This window comes from Helianthus annuus, chromosome 4, assembly GCF_002127325.2.
Source record: "Helianthus annuus cultivar XRQ/B chromosome 4, HanXRQr2.0-SUNRISE, whole genome shotgun sequence".
NCBI classification, from domain to species: domain Eukaryota; kingdom Viridiplantae; phylum Streptophyta; class Magnoliopsida; order Asterales; family Asteraceae; genus Helianthus; species Helianthus annuus.
This window is the reverse complement of record NC_035436.2, coordinates 48,925,225-48,939,558: the sequence shown is the minus strand read 5'-3', so window position 1 is coordinate 48,939,558 and position 14,334 is coordinate 48,925,225. Positions and strand designations below refer to the sequence as shown.

General features: G+C 35.3%; 1 long non-coding RNA gene across 6 annotated transcripts; it reads left to right on the top strand.

The window, feature by feature from the left end:
* The first annotated feature begins 8,676 nt into the window (after positions 1 to 8,676).
* LOC110936396 lies at positions 8,677 to 12,307 on the top strand. 6 transcript variants are annotated; one of them, XR_004891038.1, is made up of 4 exons: positions 8,677 to 8,967; positions 9,062 to 10,680; positions 11,660 to 12,045; positions 12,127 to 12,307. It is a non-coding gene; the product is annotated as an uncharacterized LOC110936396 (long non-coding RNA). The 6 variants fall into 6 exon arrangements; XR_004891039.1 differs by having other exon boundaries at positions 9,040 to 10,680; XR_004891040.1 differs by having other exon boundaries at positions 8,678 to 8,967; positions 9,157 to 10,680.
* The last annotated feature ends 2,027 nt before the right edge of the window (positions 12,308 to 14,334 follow it).

Here is a 14,334-nt window from a genome sequence, read left to right as displayed (position 1 = left end):
TCTACTTGTTATTATACAATCATAGCTTCCTAACCCATTATTTCTTTGTCAACTGGCATTTCAGTAGTGACGCTCCCTTTCGTCGTATTTCCAGGAAATTTGTTCTCCTATTTCCCGGATCCTATTCCCTGTACCTATCAGTTCTTCACCAAACTGGCGGAGTTCGGCTAAGTTTTCATTGCTCATTGGCAGATTAGGGATAGGTTCTGGATCAAACTGTGGGAGAAAGGTATAAGGACTATTGATTATGTTTTGGAACTGCTAGTCGTACGTCCACCATTCTTCCATTTCTCCTAAAGGTCGAGTGTGGATTAGAGGGTCTGGAAGAGCTGGTTCCAGATTTACTGGAAGTTGGATTTCGGCCGGATAAGGGTAAAGGTTGTTGTTGATAGGGCTAATGACATCACAGTTTGCCAGTAGACGGTCTATTTCTTCTTGAAAGGTTATTTCTTCAGTTTGTTTAGAGCTTTCTCCAATTTCTATTCCCTTTGGCCTAGAATTTTCCCTGATTTCTATCCTTGCTGGCCTAGAACTCTCTCCAGTCTCGATCCTTTTTCCTTTATCCACAGGGTTTTCTATTTTCGGAAGTTTCCTAGTTACTGGCTTCCTCCTACGTACTTTCCTCCATCCTACATATCTTCTTCTTTTAGGCTTTGCTTTCTTCGGAGGTGGAGCTTGGAATTCCATAGGTTCTTCCACATCAGCAAAGTAACCAGTAAAGTCGTTGGAGACTTCGATTGGTACTGGGTAGAGGTTGAGATTCTGAAATGCTTCAGATAGCTCACTCATGCTGGTTTAGCATATATGCAAAATGCACAAAAATGCTAAGTTAAAATCTTATAAAACATTCCGTTTATTGCATATCGAAAGACTAATTTTACAAAAGACAACGGGAAATTTGAAACACACTAAGATTTATTTATTTATTTACGAAGTAGTGTTTTTCTAGATAGAGATGCGAATACTGGATTAGGCTTCTTGGTAGTTTAGAGGTTTGCATTCTCTGCTACGGTTGCTAACATATAAAGATCTGCCCATTTTTATTCTAATTTGTCTTCCCAAGGTGGATTATTGCCTATTTCCTGGATTTTTGGATTAAACCTCACTTTCTTGAATTGGGGTTTCTGACTTTTCCTAATAATTAAATTTCTTTTCTCTGGAGTAAGAGGATTCTCATATTGTGCCTTACGGACAAAGATCCCTTCTTCCAGATATACTGGGTATTTTGAGGAAGAGGTTCCTCTTTCTTTAGGTGCAGTATCTAATTTGTGGTAGATAGCAGAAAGTCTTTGTTTACCCATACTGTAACTAACAATTAATCAGTTAATAAAACACATATTCACAGAATGGCAGTTATAAATCTTAAGTATTCCTTAACTACTTAAATCAGTAGTAGGCTTAAATCAGTGGCTCTGATACCACCTTTTCCTGTCACGGCCCTCAGACCTGGTTTGACCTGGTCCAGAGCCGCGAGACAGGAAATCCCGTGGTATTAAATTTAAGCGACATCGGAAGTCTTTTAATACAAGATCTTTTAATATTAAAACTGCCCGTTTACATAATTTAGGGATAAAACCCTGTAATTTACAATAAGGTGATTTCACTAGGAAATCCTTATTTTATAAAACATGTTTCTTTTATTCATTTATACTGAGCCACTTCTCTAAGCTTGCAGTGCTTCACAACACTTTTCTTGGATCACAACAGATCACCTGAAACATGTTTGAAAAAGGTTTTGTCAGCGGGGAAATACTGAGTGAATCATTCAGTTTACTGAAAACGACACATTTATTATAATTTACAGTATTAAGAGCGATTATAATGTTTCTGATATCAACCAACTACCCACCGTATTTGTCACTCGACCCATTGGCCCTCCTGTTGTCCAATGGTGTCTGTGACTATGGTCATATCACCCCTTAGCTGCCCCAATGGTGAAGATTATCAAGTAATGTATACAAAACCCCACATACCGGCTGTAATTTGGTGATTACATAAACTTAATCCCTGTAATTATAACTTTGAAAATAATTTGGAGTTTTGTAAAATAGTAGACAAAAAAAAAAGAATGACTCACATTGCAGATTTAACGAGCAGTGTATAAGCCTACTGATTAGCCTTGTTTAACCAAATTTAAATAACAATGCACACAAACTGGGTTAGTAACTAATATAGAAGTTACGACAATTCACGAGATTAAACCCTCACAACGATTGACAAAGTGCAATACTTAAATATCCAGCGGATTCACAACGAATGACAGAGTATAGCCCGAGTTCGGGCAACACTCAAACATCCTGTCGAAATCACGATGAATAACAAAGTATAAACCCAATTTGAGCAGCACTCAAATAATCATTGGATAGTTTCAATCAATCGGACGTTGAATCGTAATTACGATCGAGTTATTACCCTATTTTGCGGCAGCACTTCGTGAATTATGTGTGTTGTTGGACTGTTCCTACTATATCTCAGTGTACGTTTTGAGTTTTTACGTCGAATCAGTCTCAGAATTCAAGTCCCAAGGCCCCTTATTTATACCCAAAATTTGTCCCCCCTGTGTGTCGCGACAGGGACACATGCGCCTGTCGCATGGCGCGAGAGGTGCCAATCTACCCTAGGGTAGCCTTGTGTCCCAGTAGGCTTGCTGAGTTGACAGTTCGTGCAATTTCAATTTAGACAACGAATTGTAGTGATAATTATCATTTAGGGTTTAACCCCGCTTGAATTTTAAGGGCCCTGATCCTAGTTCCGATTGTTCTGGAAATTTTAGGGTTTATGCAGAATTACTTAGGTTTCTCAATTAGGGTTTTCTTATTAGATAATTAACATACTAAGTATTAATTTTAGTGAGAGTTGTTACACTGGTGCAAAAGGGCCACCCTTAGTGGACCCGTGACCAAGGTGTTGAAACGGTCTAGTTGCCCCATAACTTCTATGGTATCAAGGCACACTTGTCTCGGTATTTCTTCGGTCCATGTTTTGAGAACATCATAGCGGGCTTGATAGTTCCATTCATTTTGCTTGAACTTAGTGAACTTACTGGCCATCTCTGCAGAAGAAAACACAAAACAATTAGCGTGAAATGATAAATTTTCGAAGAAAACTGAAAACAGAAGGCTGGACACGCCCCGTGGCTATTGGCCACGCCCCGTGTTCAGCTAAGTTTTCTTGGACACGCCCCCGTGTTCGCTGACCATGACCCCGTGGTCAGGGTTCTGTTTCCCAAAAATCCCATTTTTCGACCTGGTTTCGAAAACTTGAAAATTTTTTGTTGAGTAGGGGCGGTTTTCCCCGAAAACGAAACCCTAAGTGCCGTTTTTCCAAAAACAAACCGTTTACCACTTTAATTTCATCTTTTTCGGTTCAAAAACAAGGGTTTGAGGTTTCTGTTTGCAATCGGGCAAATCCACAAACAATTTCAGTTGATTAACTTCCTAAAACATGCAACTATACCACTACTAACAGATCTAAGCAAAAATTTGGGGTTTGATTCGGTTCAAGTTCAAGAACCCTAGATTTTTCCCCAAATTTTTGGTGTTAAACTACATGCAAATCATTAAACTAACTAACTATGATGATAGAATCATACACTGAGGATGTTGAACGGTGGAAGAACGTGAAAATCTGCAGAGATTTTCGGAGGAACCAGAGAGTTTTCGGGGAAACGGGTCGTGGTGAAATGAAAATGAGAAGACAAAAGGGGTTTTATCCCCGACAGTAGCCGACCACGGCCCCGTGTCCAGCGGGCATGGCCCCATGGGCGGGTAAAAACTAAAATAATTTTTTAGTGCACGTGTGAGTGACCTGTTTCCCGACACTTGGTTTTAGAAATCTTACCGATTTTGGAAGCTTTCCCGACGTCCATTACCTACAAGATATGATGTTGGTGCACAAACCTTGTTCATTCCTCGACCGCTTGTAGCGAGATCTCTTCCTCTTCATCCTCAATGAATCCTTGATAAAGCTTTAGCCGTTGTCCATTGACTTTGAATGGAATTCCATTCCAAGATTTAATTTCAATTGCACCGTGTGAAAAAATATGGGTGATAGAAAAAGGTCCCGACCACTAGACTTTAATTTACCGGGAAATAATCGAAGTCGTGAATTAAACAATAGAACTTGATCTCCTACCCGAAATTCATTAGGTTTAATGTGTTTATCATGCAAGTTTTTCATTCTTTCCTTATAAATTTAGGAGTTAGAGTAGGCTTGATTCCTTAATTCGTATAATTCATTTAATTGACAAAATCGATTTTTACCAGCATTTTCTATGTCTAAGTTTACGTTTTTTATTGCCCAGTAGGCTTTGTGTGCAATTTCTACTGGCAAATGACAACTTTTTTCCATAGACAAGCTTAAATGGGGTGGTACCTATGGTTGTTTTATAGGCGGTCCGAAAAGCCCATAAAGCGTCGTCTAATTTATCGGCCCATTTTTTTATTTAACCCTATGGTTTTTTCAAGTATTCTTTTTAAACCTTGTTTAGTCACTTCGGCTTGTTCGTTTGTTTGAGGGTGATACGCAGTGGAGATCCGGTGATAGACCCCATATCTTGTTAAGATTTTTTCAAGTTGATGGTTACAAAAATGGGTACCCCTATTACTTATTAACGCCTTTGGAGTTCCAAAATGAGAAAATAGTCGTTTCAGGAATCTTACCACAACTCTTCCATCATTTGTTGGAAGAGCTTCGGCTTCGGCCCATTTTGACAAGTAATCCACTGCCACAAGTATATATTTGTTTCCATTTGATGGTGGAAAACACTACAACAAAAATGGCTTTTTAGAACCTTTTCTGTGGGACGCTTGTAAAAGAGGGTCCTAAAAAACTATTTAATAGGACTAATGAACTTTTGGGGTCCTTTTATAATATACTCTACTAAACCGGTGTCCTAAAAAACTATTTAATAGGATGGATGATTTTTTGGGGTCCTATTATCATATAATTTAATAGGACACTTAAAATATAGATCCTAATAAAGTACTTTATAAGACATTTAATTGTTAGTGTCCCGTTATGGGGTATTGTATTAGGACACTTGATCATCTGGTGTCCTATTATAACATAATTTAATAGGACATGTTGTAGTTAAGTCATAAATGTTCAGTGTTATAGGACCTTTTCTAGTCGAAGTCATATTAGAACTTAACTTAATAGGACACTTGACACTTGGGTCTTATAACTTTAAACTTTATAGGACGGTTAATCATTGTGGTGTTATTATGATACACTGTAATAGGACACTTGATATTTGAGTCATAAAACATTAGTTTTATAGGACGCTTATTCGCTAGAGTTTTATTATAATATAACTTAAAAAGACACTTAACACTTGGGTCTTATAAATTTAACCTTTATAGAACGCTTAATCATTGTGGTGTTATTATAATACACTATAATAGGACACCTGATATTTGAGTCATAAAACATCAGTTTTATAGGACGCTTATTCGCTAGAGTTCTATTATAACATAACTTAATAGGACATTTGACACTAGGGTCATATAACTTTAACCTTTATAGGACGTTTAATCATTATGGTGTTAATATAATACACCGTAATAGGACACTTGATATTTGAGTAGTAAAACATAAGTTTTATAGGACGTTTATTTGCTACAGTTTTATAATAACTCGTGATTACACGGGATGGTAGTAAACAAACAATAATTTTGAAACTAAAGTTTCATCTCATCATGCTACATTCATTTCCACCCTGGGTTGTGGTTTTCTCTGGTTTAAAGTGAGACACAACCTCAATCAATTTTTTTTTGAATGGTAAATATGTATGCCACTAGATGGCTTTTTTTGTAGTGCGTGGGGTTTGGATTGTGTATACCCCAACACCTTGCTCGGTTTTAATTCATAAATTAAAACCGAGCAAGGTGTTGGGGTATACACAATCCAAACCCCACGCACTACAAAAAAAGCCATCTAGTGGCATACATATTTACTGGCATATAACTTTTATGCCATTAATTTATGTTTTTAATGGCACTTTACGTATGTCATATTTGTTTGACACACACTTTTAGTGGCATTTAGGTGTTGTGCCACTAATTTATGCTTTTAATGGCACTCTTGCGCATGCCATAGTTGCATGACATGCACTGTTAGTAGCATTTCATTTTTATGCCACTAATTCACACATTGTTAGAAAAAAAGTAAATGAGGTTAATGCAACTTTTGTAACTTTTTTTTATTGTGTTGCATTTTACTATAATTTAACTTTTTTCAACATAAAGATTGCATTTAAAAATTTAATCATTGTCAGAAAATGAGGCTACTACAACATTTTTCAATTGTGTTACATTAATTAGACTCTAATACAACTTTGTTCAACTTTAATTTCTAAGTTGTACAAATTGTAGATGAACTTATAATATATATATATATATATATATATATATATATATATATATATATTAGAAATGCTATATGGCTTTATTTTATTAGCATTATATAGCTTCATTTTATAATTATATTAATTTCCTCATAAATTTGTTTGTACGTACCTTTTTTTGCTATCCTTAAACTTTTTGCTAAATTTATTTCTCTCATAATATTTCCTCACAAAAATTATAGTGGCAGACATCATATTTAATTTTAGGGGGGAAATGAGTGAAAATTAGAGTTTTTAGGAGGGAAGTAGTAATTGGAGGGAAATAATAGTTTTAAAAGGAATTTGAAATAATTAGTCACGTAATTAAATTAGTTATTAAATCTATATTCAATTTATAAATAAATTATAAGTTGAGCACAAACTAAGATACTTTATAGACTTTTATATTTTTATTATATAAACTAAAAATAGCATATAAGGGGTCATACATATCTTCATGGATCATATTAGTTAAGTTTGACTTTATTTGACTAATATAACTTGTAATGCGAACTATTAATACACATATGATCTATTATTAATCATTGTGACATAGTATGACTCAGTAATATAACCGAATACATCCTTCTAAATACGTAGTGTGACCAAATAAAGTCCACCATGACCCATTAAGAGCTAAAACACTTATTAAGGCCCAATATAGTTCACGAAGATGTGTATGATCAATTATTATACATTACGGGTTTACTGGGGCTTACTATAACCTAACTCACCCTTTAAGGTCTAACGAGACCTAATAAAGTCTACCATGGTCTAATAAAAGCTACAATACTACTAGAGCTCAATATGGTCCAATAAAACATATATGATCATTTTTTTTCCATTGTGATCTAGTATGAGTCACTACAACACATCCCACCTCTTTCAAATCTAATGTGAAATAATAAAGTCTAACTTGGTCCATTAAAAATATAAAAACTATAAAGGCCCAATATAGTTCACCAAAACATGTATGATCCTTTAAAACATGTATGATCATTCAACTTTATATATATATATATATATATATATTTCTATACTATTATATAATACAAATTGGAGAGAGAACTTAAAATTAAGGGTTTTAGGGTGAGCGGAGTGGGGTGGTAAACCCCATCGGTACCGATCCCCCATCCACCGCCAACCTTTTTACCGCCGGGATGTTACCGAAACGGGGGGCGAAATCGGTGAGCCTTCACCGAGTCAGTGAGAGGGAGGGAAGGGGAGAGAGATGGGTGTGTGGTGGGGTCCATTACTTATCAACCAATCACACATTTTTCTCTTTTTTTTTAAGTTTACCTAAATCTCATTAGGTAAACACCGCCAACATTTTTGAGCATCAAGTAAACAATTTAGATGAATTGACGTGACACTGTCTGATTGGGTGAATGGGGAGTTTACCTATTCCAAATAGGCAACCACTCCCTTCACCCTTAAAAGTTGCTTTATTTAAAAAACCACTATATTTTGTAAGTTGACCGCTAATCCAAGTCTCAACCCAAGTCCACCCAGAGTAGTGACTTAGGCGTTTTCCCCCAACCCAAGCCCCATACCCCATAGTTTAAAGTGAAACCAATGTCATGTTCCATCCTAGGGGTGTGCACGGTTCGGTTCGGTTCGGTTTTTGGGTAAAATCAAAACCGAAACCGAAATGTCAGTTTTCGGGTTTCAAAAACCGTTCGGTTTCGGTTTTTTTCGGTTTCGGTTTTTCGGTTTTTACATCGGTTCGGTTCGGTTTTTCGGTTATTTCGGTTTTTGGAACAAAATTATGTAACATTCAAAAAATAAAAAGTATAATTTATATTATAACTATCTTTTTATATGTTTACATTTAAGTTATTATAGTTAATCTCTTTAGTTAATGTTGTTTACATACATCTAACCTTCTAATCTATTTTTATGTTTCTTCAAAGTTTTTATTAAATTTAATTTTTATATTAAACTTTGTTATATCTTATAGGTAATAATAAATTATTTCAGTTATAATGTTTTTATTATAAACACTTAACATTCAAGAATAAAATTAACATTTTCTGCTAGCATTGGGTTAAACACTTAAACAATTTAAACTTAAACATAAAAATATATGGATTGTAACTTATCGGTTCGGTTTTTTTCGGTTATTGAAAAAGTTTATCCGAAAACCGAACCGAAATTTTCGGTTATTAAAAATACAAAAACCGAACCGTCGGTTTTTGTTTCAGTTCGGTTTTTTGGGTTCGGTTATTTCGGTTATTCGGTTACGGTTCGGTTATTTCGGTTTTCTTGCTCACCCCTATTCCATCCCCTTACTGAATCAAAATGTGGCGATCCGAGTGAAGAACTGTGATTGGATCACCTCCCCTGCTCTGGTCTGTCCACAGTGATTGTATTTTTGACATCCCGCCTAAATTCAGACCACCAAATTTTGAAATTACTTCCACCGCTCAAAAACTTTTGCACATTGTTTAGCTTTATCATCAGACTTTCCTCTCTCTCTCTCTCTCTCTCTCTCTCTTAGATGCTGAATAAGTCGATGGTCTTTAATGCCATCAATTGGAAATGTCGGAGCATGGATTTCGTCATCTAATTTCCGAACTAAGGTACGATGATCTCTTCTTCTTCGTCTGATTCAGATTCCCCAACCCTAAATCAATACGATTTTGTACTTTTAGGGGATTTCGTGTTGCTTTGTAGGGTTACGAGCGTTTGTGGCCATGTTGGTTTGGTGGACGCTAGGGTTTGGGTATTGGTTTTGGGCAGATATTTGTTGTTGAATTTACGTGTTTCAGGTAATAATTCCTCTACTGCTAAGGTTACGGCTGAAGTTGAAGAAGATGATGCATATGAAACTACATAGACTTTATCCTCCACTGCTAAGGGTCTTGAATTTGGGCAGAAGTTTGTTGTTCATCGACTTAATTTCCCAAAGTGTGCCAATAATACGACCCATATTCCTATCCTTTTCTCTGTTTGTGTTTTCTGGTCCAAAAGACCAAAACCCTAAAAATAAAGCAAGCAATCCAAATTGGAGCTTTGCGATTGGGATTGAGATTAGCTATAAATTTATTTGAAAGATGGTATCTTTACAATTTATTTCTGTTGTGTTCGATTCTCAAATGCTAACCCAAAAACTACATTGCAAAGAAATTTGTAGTATTTATCCATCCCTTATACTACTACTAATCAACATTGCTTATCGCTGCTGAAAAGTAACAAGGTCTGTAAATGTTATGTTAAGCTTTAATACTTATTTGACACCGGTCTTTGTTTCCTCTGTATTTGGTCTCTGGTCATACTCACCGCCATTCAGTATTGACAGTTATTGTGCTCATACCCTTTCGAATCCCATATGTTCCCATTCTTGCGTGCCATATGTTCCCATGTCTCACAAACACAACACTTGATCGATATCGGTTTATTCAACTATCCGACCGGGAAATCGTCTCCACAGTTCGGATAAGGTGATAAAATTGCAATTTGATTTCAGGTTTGATTTAGTAACTAAATACAATAGTGACTGATTTAGTAACCCAATATGAAACAAAAGTTTGGTTATGTAGTTTTCAAGAATGCGATTGGCGGTTTTGTTTTAAGTTGTATTCGTTAAGCTAAATAAGCTTTAGGGTTTTAAAGCTAAAATATTCTCTAGAATGGGCCTTTTTTCTGTGATAATATATGAACTGGTGTGATTATTACATTCAAATCGATGTCATACCTTAGTGAATTTGCTTGACTTCCTTTGTTCAATGGAAACTAAACTGGCAGTCTATAAGTTAAGATGCTTAACCTTTTAAATTCAAAATTGAAGAGTTAAGCTGGTAGACAACTGCAATAACTATGGTGGTATACATATGGGGCAACCGATTAATTTTCTTTAGGATCTTTATGCTTTATTGCTAATACTTTTTCATCATATACATGTATGGGATTGTAATCAACCATGGGGCCTCTAATGTATAATGTTTAACTTCTAACACACAAAAAGTTTCTGGATCTAAACTATTGTGGAATACTGATGCTAGATTTAGTTTCAAGGTATCCAATTTACCACCTAAAACTATTCAAAATGATTTGTTATTTTGACAAATCATGACATATATGGGATTGCTTATTAAAGTCATTGATCTGCTTGTTACGGTTTTAGACGGCAATAAGGGTGTTTGGAATTTGTAATGGTATTGATTTGTTTTTAAATCCACCAATCTGCAGGTTGTGTTGTTTTGGTTTATGCAACAATGTCAAGGGTCGCCAAATGGAAAATCGAGAAAGCTAAAGTAAAAGTGGTATTTCGGCTGCAATTTCATGCGACAAATGTAAGTTCCTCTTTTTATTTTGTTTTAATCTGGTTTCTTTAGTAGCTGATGAATTTTGCTAAATAATTTTATATGGTAGCTTTAAGTGATATGCATTTTGGGTACTGTTTATCACATATATACTAGAGTGCTGCTTTGTTTTGTGGTATAGATTGTTTTAAATGAGTAAGTTTTGGCAAATGAAGGAATGGAATCGTTAGAGAAAATTCTGTTTTTACTCTTGTAATATAGGTGGATGTATGGTTAAGATTCATATAAGTTTTGTTTACTTATCTTTATATCCTTCTCCAAGGGTAAAATTGTCAAAAAATGTGGAGTAATGGAACCTTTTACATGTTAGAAACGGTTGATGCTTGAATGTTTATAATATGATGTTATGATAATTATTACATGAAAGACAAAATATCATCAAAGATTGCTAATTTGACATATTTTTATCAGTTTATGTTTCAAATACCACATGGCTGGGAAAAAATATTTATACCTTTTATTCCTACCGAAACCGGGAAGGCTACCGTAAAGACTGGCAAAGCAAATGTGAGAGGCGGGTCGTGTAAATGGGCGGACCCCTTTTATGAAACTACACGGCTTCTATTAGATTCTAAGACCAAATAATATGATGATAACCTCTTCAAACTTGTTGTAGGAATGGTAAGTTTCCTTTTATATATACAAAAAATTACCATTTATCAAAGGGTTGAAATGGGTTAAATAACAAAACAAAAGTCTTTGATATGGCTTGTATAATCAGTTCATTGTTTGATGTATATGTCATATATGCATTTAAAATGGCATCCTAATGGGTCAAGTTAGATTTACAGCTCTATAACATGCTGTGGCTCTTGTTTATGAGGACACAGTGAATTATGAATGATCTGTCTATTGATATTTCTATTGTATGGTATGTTATGCATATTAATTTTATGGCTTTTTGTTAAATTTATTTTGACATTATTAATCTTTACTGTCATTTTTTCAGGACCTGATGGCCTTTTCGAAGTTAAGGAACACCATTGAAGCCCCAATTGGACATTGCTGAGGGCATTCATATTAATGATCATGTTTTGTTTTCATTCCGTTGGCTTTTGTTAAAAAAACCCTGACCCGACCTGACCCGAATCCCATTATGGCCGGACCCGTTTCGACCTGAACCAAAAAACAACCCTTTTCTATAATTAACCCGTTTTGACCCGAGTCCGTTTTGACCCGAACCCGTTTTGACCCATGACCCGACCCGAATGGTGTGAGGTAAACGTTCAAGTACCAATAAAAAAAGATGAAAACTTGGTAAGACCAGATGATTTATTTTCTACAATTCAAGATTGTATTGGTGCATCCATCGCATGACCCTATCCATTCATCTCGGTATGTATTTGTTAAATTTGTGATACAAATAATTTTAATATCATGGAACTTAATGCTTATATATGGATGGTTTATTTGTAGGTAGTCCATGAGGATTGAGGACGCATGATGACTCAAGATTTTATCTTCTTATTTCTTTAATTGCTTTCAATTTCTTTGTTAAATGTTAAAACTTTATGTTAGATAATGTTAACTTATTTCTGGTTAGTGTTTTTGTTATGAACATGCTTATTTGAAATATAATGAAGTTTTATTTCTTTCATTAGTTGATGTTATACAATAACTATTAGGATATTATATGTTGATAGTCTGTTTATAAAATTGGTTTTATAATCTTATTTGGGATATTAGGACCATTTTCTTGATATTAAAGTAGCTATAACGTTAAACCATAAGGGTCCTACAAATTAATTTTTAAGGACGCTTGTATGTGTATCAAAAGATTAAAAGTAGTTAATTACATATTAGAACATTGTAAAAGTGTCTTACTATGTTCTTTTTAGGACGCTATTTAAGTTGTCTGTAGACATATTATGCGACCATAAAATTGGTCATAATCTTATTTGGTATATTAAGACCCTTTTCTTGGTACTAAATTAGCTATAATGTTACATGATAAGGGTCCTATCAATTAATTTCTAAGGATGCTTGTAAGTGTATCAAAAAATTAAAAGTATGTAAGAACATGTTAGAACATCGTAAAAGTGTCCTAATATGTTTTATTAGGACACTATTTTGATTGTTCAAAGACATATTACGCGACCATAAAATTGGTTTCATAATCTTATTTGAGATATTAGGACGCTTTTTTAGTTCCGGGACTTATTACGACCCCTTTACATGAAACGCTTTTACCGTTAGTCCTATTAAATGAAAGGTCCTATAAAATAGCATTTTAGGACGCTTTTGCGGGTACTAAAAACCCAGTTTTCTTGTAGTGAAAGGTCTCATAAAGTCTAGCCCCCACACATCAAAATTTTCACAAACAAGAATGCCATTTTCTGGCATTTTGTTTTTGGAAGAAATATTACCCGATCGTTGGCATGCATCACATGTCTTGATAAGACTTTGGGTGTCTTTGTAAATGGTTGGCCAATAGAATCCCGAATCAAATACCTTTCGTGAGGTACTAGCGGCACCATGATGTCCTCCGTATGGACCTTCATGACAATGGCGGAGAATTTTTCTTGCTTCACCACCATGTACGCATCGTCGGATAAGTTGGTCGGCACACATTTTGAAAAGAAAAGGATCTTCCCAAAAATAATGCTTTACATCGGCAAAGAATTTTTTTCTTTGATGATGTGACCAACCTTTTGCGACTATTCCACTAGCTAGGTAGTTGGCGTAGTCAGCGTACCATGGCTCTTCTCGGTATTCCACCGTTTCTAAGGATTCCGTTGGGAATTTTTCATTGATGCTCGTTCCTAGTTGTCTCCAAAGCTGGATCTTCCAAGCGGGAAAGTTGATCTGCAGCGGTGTTTTCTGCTCCTATTTTGTCTTTGATTTCAATGTCGAATTCTTGGAGGAGTAGAATCCATCTGATTAAACATGGTTTGGCATCCTGCTTTTTAAAGAGATAACGAATGGCTGCATGGTCTGTATAAACTATCATTTTAGAAAGAACAAGAAAAGAACGAAATTTATCAAAAGCAGCTTTCTTAAAATCCTTGTGTCCCCGGCAACGGCGCCAAAAACTTGGTGTGTGCGAAGTGTAATATGATTTTATTGATATTTTTAGCCCATTTTACGCATTAGTCAAGTTTTAACTTTATAAAACACGATATTCTACTAAGACTAAACACACACATGGGCAAGCGTACCCATCGTGAGCGTAGTATAGCGTTGGTAAGATACCGAGGTCGTCCAAGGACACAAGAGCTTTTAGTACCGGTTTATCCTCAACGTCTAATCAATCTAAAACTTTTGAGAAAAGATTTTAAAAGATGAAAATAAAAACTAAAAATGCATAAATAAAAACAGATAGACAAGATGAATCACTTGGATCCGACTCACCTTTAATGTATCCTTTGATGATTTTCGAACTTTTGCACTTTTTAAGAGATTATCTTAGTTATAGTAGTAGGCCCCTCTTTTGAAGGTGACGATACCCTCAACCAAGTGGTTTGAGTCAGCAAGGATACAGTCCCAAAGGGTCAGAATATTGAAAGATAATTTGTAGGATCGTATTCTGACCTGAACGAGTCTATCAGAGGAGTTTTGATCAGTTTCAGGTGCGGAAAAGAAGTAACTGATGTAGAAATAGCTAGATCTTCACTTAAATCACAC